Source organism: Trachypithecus francoisi, unplaced genomic scaffold (assembly GCF_009764315.1).
Source record: "Trachypithecus francoisi isolate TF-2019V2 unplaced genomic scaffold, Tfra_2.0 Lachesis_group21, whole genome shotgun sequence".
Lineage (NCBI taxonomy): Eukaryota > Metazoa > Chordata > Mammalia > Primates > Cercopithecidae > Trachypithecus > Trachypithecus francoisi.
Genome location: NW_022681467.1, coordinates 27,050,221 through 27,062,018, shown reverse-complemented (window position 1 = coordinate 27,062,018; position 11,798 = coordinate 27,050,221). Strand labels below are relative to the sequence as shown.

Genomic DNA, 11,798 nt, shown 5'->3' with positions numbered 1-11,798 from the left:
CATGTGGGAAAATAACGCTCATCCAGTGCTGGTGGGTGTGTAAACTGGTATGACTACTTGGGAACTCAATTTGGCAATATCCACCAAAAGTGAACATTTGAAAACACCCTATGAGCCAGTGATTCACTCCCACGGACATACCCTGGGAGTCCTGCACACAAGAAAGCAGATGTGGGCAAGAATGTGACAGCCATTTCTCCAAGAACAACAAATTGAAAACTAGGCCAGTCGCAAGCGGCTCATGCCTGTAACTCCAGCATTTTGGGAGGCCGAGATGAGAGGATCAGTTAAGGCCAGGAGTTCAAGACTAGCCAGGTCAACATAGCGAGACCCTATGTCTATTTTAATAATAATAATAATAATAAATTGAAAACTACTTACTTGTCCAATGACAAGAAAACAGGGAAATGAAATGGCAATGGAATCGTACCCAGTATTGAACAGGAATGAGCTACATCTGTGTGTATTCTGCTAGATACCTGCATAATAAAATGTTGCTTAGGGAAAATGCAGAATGTTTTTTTAGAAGTATAAATTTTAAAAAACATACAATGCTAATATATTTACATGTAGTAAAAGTATCAAAAAACATAACCTGGAAGAAAACATACCCAAGTCATTATATTAATATTAATTGGGGAATTGCATGGTGGGTGGGGTGGCAAATAGTCTTAGAGAAAAGGGAAGACGGCTCTGGTTCAAAGAAGGCTAGTAGCTTGGTTTGCTGGCTCATACCTGTAATCCCAGCACTTTGGGAGGCCAAGGTGGGAGGATCACTTGAGCCCAGGACTTCCAGGCCAGCCTGGGCAACACAGTGAGACCTGCTTCTCCAAAACAAAAATTAGCCGTTCCCGGTGATGGGCACCTCTAGTCCCAGCTACTGTGGAGGCTGCAGTGAGCAGATCCCTTGAGCCCTGGAGTTCAAGGCTGCAGTGAGCTGTGACCACGCCACCGCACCACTCGCCTGTAATCCCGGCATTTTGGGAGGCCGAGGTGGGCAGATCATGAGGTCAAGAGATCGAAACCATCCTGGACAACATGGTGAAACTCCGTCTCTACTAAAAATACAAAAATTAGCTGGGTGTGGTGGCATGCGCCTGTAGTCCCAGCTACTGGGGAGGACTACAGGGCAGGGGAATCCTTTGAACCTGGGAGATGGAGGTTGCAGTGAGCCGAGACTGCACCATTGCACTCCAGCCTGGGGACAGAGCGAGACTGTCTCAAAACAAAACAAAACAAAACAAAAAACACAAAAAGACAGGAGCACTCTCTGTAAAGGTTTGTTCTTTGGAGAAAGAGAAATAGGCACAAATACAGCTGACAGTTGTCAGTCTTGGGTGGTGGGAATGTGATACTAGGAACATAAATCGCTATATTTCTCGGTAATTTTTATATTTCACAAAATCAAGAGTTAAGCAGGCAATGAGGACAAGGTGTATTCCAGGGTGAGGGGCCACCGCAGTTGGGAGTTTTTATTTTCACACGTCCTCACCAGCATTTTATCAGACTTTAGCGTTTTTTGCAGGGTGACATGACAGTTATCTCCTGCACTTTGGAGGTTTGGGGTTCAGGATGGAGAGGACGCCTTAGTGAGCCCGAAGTGTTCGGTGCGGGGGAAGAGCGGGTGTGGGGCTTCGGCCAGGGGGGCACGCGGGCCCTTCTGGGGAGAGGCAGGAGGGGCGGCGGCCGCCCTTGGACCCAGCAGCCCCGGGCAGCGACTTTGGGTACAGCCGCGCGGGGAGAGGCCATTCACCCCGACTTTGTTCGGGGTCGCACCCGCCTGAAAGGCGTTCCTGGGCGCCGTGTCCCGCCCTTTGGGACGCCTGGGGGCTGGACCCGCCGCGCCTGGCAGCCGCTCGCGGCAGATGGGCCGCCCTGGCTTCCCGCACTCGGCCCGTGGGAACCGGGCCCGGCGGGCGGGGGCGAGGGCGCGGGGAACCGCCTCAGGGGAGCGGCGCGCAGATGGGGCGGGAGCCGAGAAGGCGGCAGATGGGTGCGAGGCCGGCCTGCGGCCGCGCGACAAAGCCGAAGGACAGATGTTCTTGGCCAGATGTTCCAGGAGCGGGGGGACCCTGGGAAAAACCAGCTTGCCTTCTCTCCGCCCTTCCCCAGCGGCAGCTCTGGGCGGGCCGGTGGAAAGTGCGGCTGGCTTGGCCGCCGCCCGGGGCCACTAGGAAGGTGGGAGCTGAGGTCAGGGTCTAAGGGCTTCTCAGGTGAAGCTTGTACCTCTAGCCTCCTCCACCACACCAGCTGTCCCACCTTCTTGCTGGAGAATACTAAAAAAAATGACATCTCAGGAATCTGGTCTGAACGCCCCTCCCCCATGTGACCGCCTTCCCCCCACCCCTCTTCTTCTGCACCCCGCTGTCTGCCACAACACCATCAGCATAGTGGCAGCAGTGCTCGCTGATATTTATAAAGCTCTTACCAGGGCTTTAAAGCATTATCTTATTTAATTCTTACACCCACTCTGTGCTGAAGGTCGTCTCTATTCTGATTCAGGCAGCCGAGACAGAATTAAAAAGTTAAAATAATAATAATCATAAAAATAAAAATCCGCCGGTCGCGGTGGCTCATGCCTGTAGTGCCAGCACTTTGGAAGGCCGAGGCGGGCGGATCAGCAGTTCGACACCAGCCTGGCCAACATGGTAAAACCCCGTCACTAGTAAAAATACAAAAAAATAGCTGGGCGTAGGCCGGCGCAGTGACTCACGCCTGTAATCCCAGCACTTTGGGAGGCCGATGCGGGCGGATCACGAGGTCAGGAGATCGGGACCATCCTGGCTAACACGGTGAAACCCCGTCGCTACTAAAAATACAAAAAATTAGCCGGGCGTTGTGGTGGTGGGCGCCTGTAGTCCGAGCTACTCGGGAGGCTGAGGCAGGAGAATGGCGTGAACCCGGGAGGTGGAGCTTGCAGTGCGCCGAGATCGCGCCACTGCACTCCAGCCTGGGCGACCCAGCGAGACTCCGTCTCACAACAGCAACAACAACATAGCTGGGCGTGGTGGCGGGCACCTGTAATCCCAGCTACTCGGGAGGCTGAGGCAGAAGAATCCTTTGAACCGGGAGGCTGAGGTTGCAGTGAGCCTAGATCTCGCCATTGCACTCCAGCCTGGGCGACAGGGCGAGACTCCATCTCAAAAAGAAAAATCCCTTTCAGGTGAGGGATTGTGAACAGGGAGCTCCTGAGTGATAAGTAACTTGTCCACGGTGGCAGCGAGTACCAGGCAGAGCTGGGGTTGGAGTCTAGGATTCTGGGAGCTGTGGAGCACCTCTTGCTTGCCAGGCTGTGGGCCAGCGCTGGCATATTACAGTAAGCAGAATATTGTTGCACTAATCGGACTGGTATGAACCCAAAAGCAGCTGAAACAGGTCTCAATCAATTTAGAAAGTTTATTTTGGCCCAGCACAGTGGCACACCTGTAATAGTAGCACGTTAGGAAGCCAAGGTGGATGGATTGCTTGGGCCCAGGAATTCGAGACCAGCCTGGGCAACACAGCGAGACCCTGTCTCTACATAAAAAAAAGAAAAAAAACGGCTGGGCTTGGTGGCTCAGGCCTGTAATCCCAGCACTTTGGGAGACCGAGGCGGGCAGATCACCTGGCATCAGGAGTTCGAGACCAGCCTGGCCAACATGGTGAAACCCCATCTCTACTACAAATACAAACGTTAGTTAGGCATGGTGGTTCGCACCTGTCATCCCACCAACTCGGGAATCTGGGGCAGGAGAATCATTTGAACCCGGGAGGCGGAGGTTGCAGTAAGCCAAGATTGCACGATTGCACTCCAGCCTGGGCGACAGAGCAAGACTCCGTGTCAAGAAAAAAAAAAAAAAAAGAACTTTTATTTTGCTAAGGTTAAGGACATGCCCATGATGCAGCCTCAGGAGTGTGCCCAAGGTTGTAGAAGGGAATGTCTGGGTTACAATAAGTGGTTGTGGCGACCAAGGTTTTATCATGCAGATGAAACCTCCAGGTGGCAGGTTTAAGTGAGAATAGATTGTAAATGTTTCTTATCAGACTTAAGGTCTGTGTTGATGTTAATGCTAGTCAGCGTTTCCTGAATTCCAAAAGGAAGGAGGGTGTCATGAGACAAGTTCGACGCTCCCCCAACACCTGCTTCCATCATGGCCTGAACTCATTTTTCAGATTCATTTTGGAATGCTCTTGGCAGAGAGGAGGGGTCCATTCAGATGGTTGGGGGCCCTTAGAATTTTATTTTTGGTTTTACTCGTGTATATAGTGAACAGCATCGACAGAAGTCTGTCTTGTGTGGTTTTTATTCTGGGGGACACAACACAGTAGGTGCAGTATCTATGATCTCATCTGGTGATAAAAACTTAGGCGCTGGGAGCGGTGGCTCACACATGTAATCCCAGCACTTTGGGAGGCCGAGGCAGGCGGATCCCCTGAGGTCGGGAGATCAAGACCAGCCTGGCCAACATGGTGAAACCCTGTCTCTACTAAAATACAAAAATTAGCCGGGTGTGATGGCAGGCGCCTGTAATCCCAGCTACTCAGGGGCTAAGGCAGGAGAATCACTTGAATCTAGGAGGCAGAGGTAGCAGTGAGCTGAGACCATACCACTGCACTCCAGCCTAGGCATCAGAGCCAGACTCTGTCACAAAAAAAAAAAAAAAATTAGCTACCTCTCCTATCCAGAAATGGAAGTTGAGGTTTCTGACTTCCCGGGCTCAATTTATCCTCCCGTCTCAGCCTCTTGAGGAACTGGGACTACAGACGTGTACTATCGCACTTGGCTAATTTTTTTTTTGTTTTTGAGATGATGTCTTGCTCTGTGCCCAGGCTGGAGTGTAGTGACACAATCTCAGCTCACTGCAGCCTCCGCCTCCAGGGTTCAACCAATTCTCTTGCTTCAGCCTCCCAAGTAGCTGGGATTACAGGCGTGCCCCACAACGTCCGGCTAATTTTGTATTTTTAGTAGAGACGGGGTTTCACCATTTTAGCCAGGCTAGTCTCAAACTCCTGACCTCAAGTGATCCGCCCACCTCAGCCTCCCAAAGGGCTAGGATTATAGTTGTGAACCACTGTGCCTGGCCAATTTTTGTATTTTTTTGTAGAGATGGGGTTTCACTATGTTACCCAGGCTGGTCTTGGACTACTGGCCTCAAGCGGTCCTCCTTCCTTGGCCTCCCAAAGTGTTGAGATTACAGGTGTGAGCCACCACACCTAGCCTGGAGTTTTCCCTTCTCCTGTGACCACCTATTAGTGTTCATGTCTCATCACCACCAGTGCTTTTTGTTCTTTTTAACTGACCCTGTATGGAAACACCACTTGTGTCTGAAGCTGGGCATGGTGGCATGCTCCTGTAGTTCCAGCTACTTTGGAGGCTGAGGCCAAGGATCACTTGAGCCCAGGAGTTCTAGGCCAGCCTAGACCCAGTTTCTTTAAAAAAAAAAAAAAAAAAAAGATTATATATGTATTTGCTTGTATCTCACTAGGAAACTGATGACTGTGGCTGCCTCCAATGGGGAAGAAGGGAGACATCTGTCCTTTTTGAATGTTGTATCAGGAACATGTATTACCTATTCAAAAATGAAATGAAATTAAAATAGAAAGGGGAGAGATCTGGATTTGGAAAAGATTAAGAAAAAGCTCTATGGCCCTGGGGTTTTTACCCACTCTGAGATTGCGTGGTTTGGAGACATCTGTGAACAAGTGGGTTAAACTCACCTGGACCCATGATTGATTAGGTCTAATAGTTGCTCAGTCATAGCCACCTGGAAGTGGGATGGGTGTGCAGTGGGGGAGGGGTGTGGGAAGTGGGGACCTTGGAGGTAGTGAATGCCTTATCATTGTGCTGGGTGCTCAGAAACAGGAGCATTTCTTTTTTTTTTTTTTTTGAGACAGAGCCTCACTCTGTCGCCTAGGCTGGAGTGCAGTGGCGCGATCTTGGCTCACTGCAAGCTACAACTCCCAGGTTCACGCCATTCTCTTGCCTCAGCTTCTCGAGTAGTTCGGACTACAGACGCCCACCACCACGCCTGGCTAATTTTTTGTATTTTTAGTAGAGACGGGGTTTCACCGTGTTAGCCAGGATGGTCTTGATCTCCTGACCTCGTGATCTGCCCCCCTTGGCCTCCCAAAGTGCTGGGATTACAGGCGTGAGCCATGGTGCCCGGCCAGAAACAGGAACATTTCTAGAATTTACCTTTTTTTTTTTTTTTGAAATGGAATCTCGCATTGTCGCCCGGGCTGGAGTACAGTGGCACAATCTCGGCTTACTGCAACCTCCGCTTCCCGGGTTCAAGCGATTCTCCTGCCTCAGCCTCCCGAGTAGCTGGGATTACAGGCGTGCACCACGATGCCCGGCTAATGTTTTGTATTTTTAGTAGAGACGGGGTTTCACCGTTTTAGCCAGGATGGTCTTGATCTCATGAACTTGTGATCCGCCCGCCTCGGCCTCCCAAAGTGCTGGGATTACAGGTGTGAGCCACCGCACCAGGCTTTTTTTTTTTTCTTGATGTGGTAACTTATTTTCTTTTTCTCCCCTTTTTTCTTTTTTCTTGAGACAGGGTCTCACTCTGTCGGCCAGGCTGGAGTACAGTGGCATGATCTTGGCTCACTGTAACCTCCACCTCCTGGGGTCAAGTGATCCTCCTGCCTCAGCCCCCCAAGTAGTTGGGACTACAGGCACATGCCACCACATCCGGCTAATTTTTGTATAATTTGTACAGATGGTGTTTCACCATGTTGTCCAGGCTGGTCTGGAACCCCTGAAGTCAAGGGATCGACCCTCTCAGCCTCCCAAAGTGCTAGGATTACAGGTGTGAGCCACCACACCGGGCCCTTTTTTTCTTTGAGATGGAGTTTCACCCTGTCGCCCAGGCTGGAGTGCAGTGGCATGATCTCGGCTCACTGCAAGCTCCGCCTCCTGGGTTCTCGCCATTCTCCTGCCTTAGTCTCCTGAGTAGCTGGTACTACAGGCGTCAGCCACCACACCCGGGCTAATTTTTTGTATTTTTAGTAGAGATGGGGTTTCTCCATTTTGGTCAGTCTGGTCTCGAACTCCTGACCTCAGGTGATCTGCCCACCTTGGCCTCCCAAAGTGCTGGGATTACAGGCGTGAGCCACCGCGCCTGGCCCCCTTTTTTTCTTTAACAGCTTTATTGAGAGATGATTCACATACCATAAAATTCACCCATTTAAATTGTACAACTTGGATGGGTGTGGTGGCTCACACCTGTAATCCCAGCACTTTGGGAGGCCAAGGTGGGCAGATCACTTAAGGTTGAGTTTAAGACCAGGCTGACTTACTTGGCAAAACCCTGTTGCTACTAAAAATACAAAAATTAGCCAGGAGTGGTGGCACATGCCTATAATCCCAGCTACTCAGGAGGCTGAGGCAGGAGAATCACTTGAACCTGGGAGGCAGAGGTTGCAGTGAGCCGAGATTGCACCACTGCACTCCAGCCTGGGAGACAGAGGGAGACCCTGTCTCAAAAAAAAAAAAAAAAAAAAAAAAGATAATACTGATTTTCTGTTACTTGCTATAATTATCCTCACCTCCCAGAGGCCTGCTGTGATTGCTCCCAGCCACCCCAGTCTCTGTCACTTCTCACAAGGTGGAATAGTGTATTTATTTGGTGAGTTATTTATTTCACCAATATTTGAGTTCCTGGTGGGTACAAATCAAATAGAAATAATAATTCCAGCTAGCCATGCTGGCTTACACCTGTAAACCTCAGCCTCCTGGGTTCAAGCGATTCTCCTGCCTCAGCCTCCTGAGTAACTGGGATTACAGGTACCCACCATCATACCTAGCTAATTTTTGTATTTTCAGTAGAGATGGAGTTACATCATGTTGCCCAGGCTGGTCTCGAACTCCCGACCTCAAGAAATCCGCCCGCCTTGGCCTCCCAAAGTGCTGGGTTAGTAAAGGCATGAGCCTCCCAGGGTGCTGGGATTACAGGCGTGAGCCACTCTGCCCGGCCTTTCCCGCTTTATTCTGGCAATCCAGTTCCCGAGCGTGTCCTTACTACCATTCCCATTATAATCCTCCCAATCACCCTGTTTGAGGGTGAGGAAACAGGGTGCTGAGGATGGACTGGGAGTCCGAGGACATGGGTGCCCTCGCTGACTGACTCTTGCAACCAGGGCGCAAATGGGGCTGGGGGCTGGGAGGAGGCGGGCTGCTCTTCCCCTCCATCCGCCTCCCTCCCTTCCCTGGGAAAATCCAACAGGTGGTGGGGCCGCGGCGCTGTGGGCCATTGTGCCGGCCCTGGGAGGGTCGGAGGGCCCAGTGTGTGTCTGGGAGAAGATGGATGCCTTCATTACCATGTGAATCCTGGGAAACCGCTGCCGAGGCTGGGTGGTGGGTGGGCGTGGGCCGCGGGTCGGGGGGCTTGGTGTTCTCAGGCCCAGACCACACAGCGGCTGGGAAGGGGGCGGGTCTGGTGGAATCCCGAGAGACCCATTAAACACCACCACCACCACCACCACCACCCAAAAACCAGAACAGATCATGGACTTCCCCTCTCATTTAATGTTTTATTTTAGGACATTTCTATCCTGTGGGGCTTAAAAGAGACACAGACTGGGGAAAAAAAATGTATTTTACTTTTTATTGAAAGCGTCACGAATTTGTGTGTCATTCTTGCTCTGGGGCAATGCCAATCTCTGTCTAGTTCCAATTTTAGTATATGTGCTGCCGAAGACAGCACCGAAACCAATTTTACTAAGGAAGTAAAAACCCTCGTGGTTTTTCTTTTTCTTTTGGCTTTCCCTGTTGCAACTTCCCCACAGATTGTGCTGCCCATTTGGGCCTGAACAGAAAATTCTGAGCCTTTCACAGCATGCGCACAATCAGCAGCTCTGTGGAAGCATTCCCAGGAGCACTTTCCCCCAGTGGCTTCACTCTGGATGATTAGCAAATAGCTGCTGAGCAAATTGGAAGAAGAAGGTTTTAGGCTTGAAAAACAAAGCTGTCCTCAATTTGGCCAGAGCAGAGAAGACTGGCTGGTGTTTTGGAAGGGGGCAGGTAGCAGAGAGAGAATAATCAGAATAATAACAAGGACCACTGACTATTTTTTTTTTTTTGAGACGGAGTCTAGCTCTGTCGCCCAGGCTGGAGTGCAGTGGCGCGATCTCGGCTCACTGCAAGCTCCGCCTCCCGGGTTTACGCCATTCTCCTGCCTCAGCCTCCCGAGTAGCTGGGACTACAGGCGCCCGCCATCTCGCCCGGCTAGTTTTTTTGTATTTTTTAGTAGAGACGGGGTTTCACCGTGTAGACCAGGATGGTCTCGATCTCCTGACCTCATGATCCACCCGTCTCGGCCTCCCAAAGTGCTGGGATTACAGGCTTGAGCCACCGCGCCCGGCCAGATTCTTTTTTTGTTTGTTTGTTTGTCTCATTTTGTCACCCAGGCTAGAGTGCAGTGGTGCAGTCTCGGTTCACTGCAACCTCTGCCTCCCAGGTTCAAGTGATTCTCCTGTCTCAGCCTCCTAAGTAGATGGGACTATAGGTGCCTGTCACCACACCAGAGTAATTTTTGTATTTTTAGTGCAGACGGGTTTCACCATGTCGACCAGGCTGGTCTTGAACTCCTGACTACAGGTGATCTGCCTGCCTTGGCCTCCCAAATTGCTGGGATAACTGGCATAAGCCACCATACCCAGTCCATTAGAATAGATTCTTACAAGAGCAGGCAGTCTCAAACACCTACCCCCCACCCCAGCAGGCACACATAATTGCACAGAGAACCTGTCAAGCAGAAAGGACCCCAGTCAGGCAGAAAGAGGCTCAGCTTCTCCCCCAAACTCCACACCTAAGAATCCTGCTTTCCAGACTCAGTGCCCTGGGTTTTCTCTTACCTTCTCTCCATCTGAGTGTTACCAGTGCCTCCACCTTCCCTCCCCTAGTTCAGAGCCCAGCTGGGCCCTGGGCTAGCCTGAGAGGGGGTGGGTGCCCAGCTTCTGGCAGCAAAGGAAAGCACCTGTCTGAGGTGGACAAACCCATGGGGGTCTTGAAGCAGCACCTTCTCTGGGTACCCCTAACTCTGGGCTGATTCCAGGGGGCACAGAGCTGGGACCTATGGCTTTGGGAAGGCAGTAGGGAGGGCCCATTGAAGACTCCACCAGGCACCCTCTGCAGCGGTCTGCCTTCACATGAAGATAGCCTTGTTTGTCACACCTGTCTGCCTTAAAATGACAAAGGTTGGAAGATGGGATGACAACTGACTGAAATGGGAAGAAGGTTGTTAACTATGGAAAAAATACCTCATTTAGATCTGATTTGGGTTAAAAAAATGATAAGCATAGAAAAAAATCTGAAAGTAATCTATGGGTGGCCGAATGTGCTGTTTTATTTTCAATGTTTTTTACATCTATTCTAATTTTCTTTTCTTCTTTTCTTTTTCTGAGACAGGGTCTCTGTCACCCAGGCTGGAGTGCAGTGGTGCAATCATGGCTCACCTGCGGTTCAGGTGATCCTCCCATTTCAGACTCCTGAGTAGCTGGGACCTCAGGTGTGAGCCACCAGACCAGCTAATTTTTGTATTTTTTTGTAGAGATAGTTTCGCCATGTTGTCCATGCCAGTCTGTAACTTCTGGGTTCAAGCGATCCACCTGCCATGGCCTACCAAAGTGCTGGGATTATAGGCTTAAGCTGTGGTGCCCGGTCTTTTCGAGACTGAGTCTCGCTGTGTTGCGCAGGCTGAAGTGCGGTGGCACTATCATGGCTCACAGCAGCCTTGACCTCCCAAGCTCAAGCAGCCCTCCTTGGCTCAAACAATCCTCCTGCCTCTGCCTCATGAGTAGCTGAGGCTACAGGTGTGTGCCATCATTTCTGGCTAATATTTTAATTCTGTAAAGATGGAGTCTTGCTATGTTGCTGAGGATGGTTTCAAACACCTGGCCTCAAGCAATCCACATGCCTTGGCATCCCAAAATGCTGGGATTACAGATGTGAGCTACCGTGTCCAGCCTAATTTTTTTTTTTGAGACAGAGTCTCCTTCTGTTGCCCAGGCTAGAGTGCGGTGGTACAATCTCAGCTCACTGCAACCTCTGCCGCCCAGGTTCAAGCAATCTCCTGCCTCAGCCTCCTGAGTAGCTGAGATTATAGCTGGCCACCACCGCACCTGGCTAATTTTTGTTATTTTTTTTTTTAGTAGAGATGGGGTTTCACCATGTTGGCCAGTCTGATCTCAAACTCCTGACCTCGTGATCCACCCGCCTCGGCCTCCCAAAGTACTGGGATTACAGGTGTAAGCCACTGTCCCCAGCCTTTTTTTTTTTTCTTTTTTTGAGAAGGAGTCTTGCTCTGTTGCCCAGGCTGAAGTGCAATGGCACAATCTCGGCTCACTGCAACCTCCACCTCCCGGGTTCAAGCGATTCTCCTGCCTCAGGCTCCTGAGTAGCTGGGATCACAGGTTCCCGCCACAATTCCTGGCTAATTTTGGTAGTTTTTAGTAGAGACGGGGTTTCACCATGTTGGTCAGGCTGGTCTCAAACTCCTGACCTCAGGTGATCCACCTGTCTTGGCCTCCCAAAGTGCTGGGATTATAGGCATGAGCCACCGCGCCTGGCCAAGGAAATTGTTTTTAGAGATTGGGAGGAGTCTTGCTATGTTGCTCAGGCTGGTCTTGAGCTCCTGGCTTCAAGCATTCCACATGCTTCTGCGTCCCAAAGTGCTGGGATTACAGGTGTGAGCCGTGTCCAGACTAATTAAAAAACTTTTTTTTTTTTGAGATGGAATTGCACTCTTGTTGCCCAGGCTGGAGTGCAACGGCACAATCTCAGCTCAATGCAACCTCCACCTCCTGGGTTCAAGCGG

General features: G+C 50.8%; 1 pseudogene; it reads right to left on the bottom strand.

The window, feature by feature from the left end:
• Nucleotides 1–8,569: 8,569 nt before the first annotated feature.
• On the bottom strand, nt 8,570–8,687 carry LOC117069208 (annotated as a pseudogene).
• Nucleotides 8,688–11,798: the final 3,111 nt, after the last annotated feature.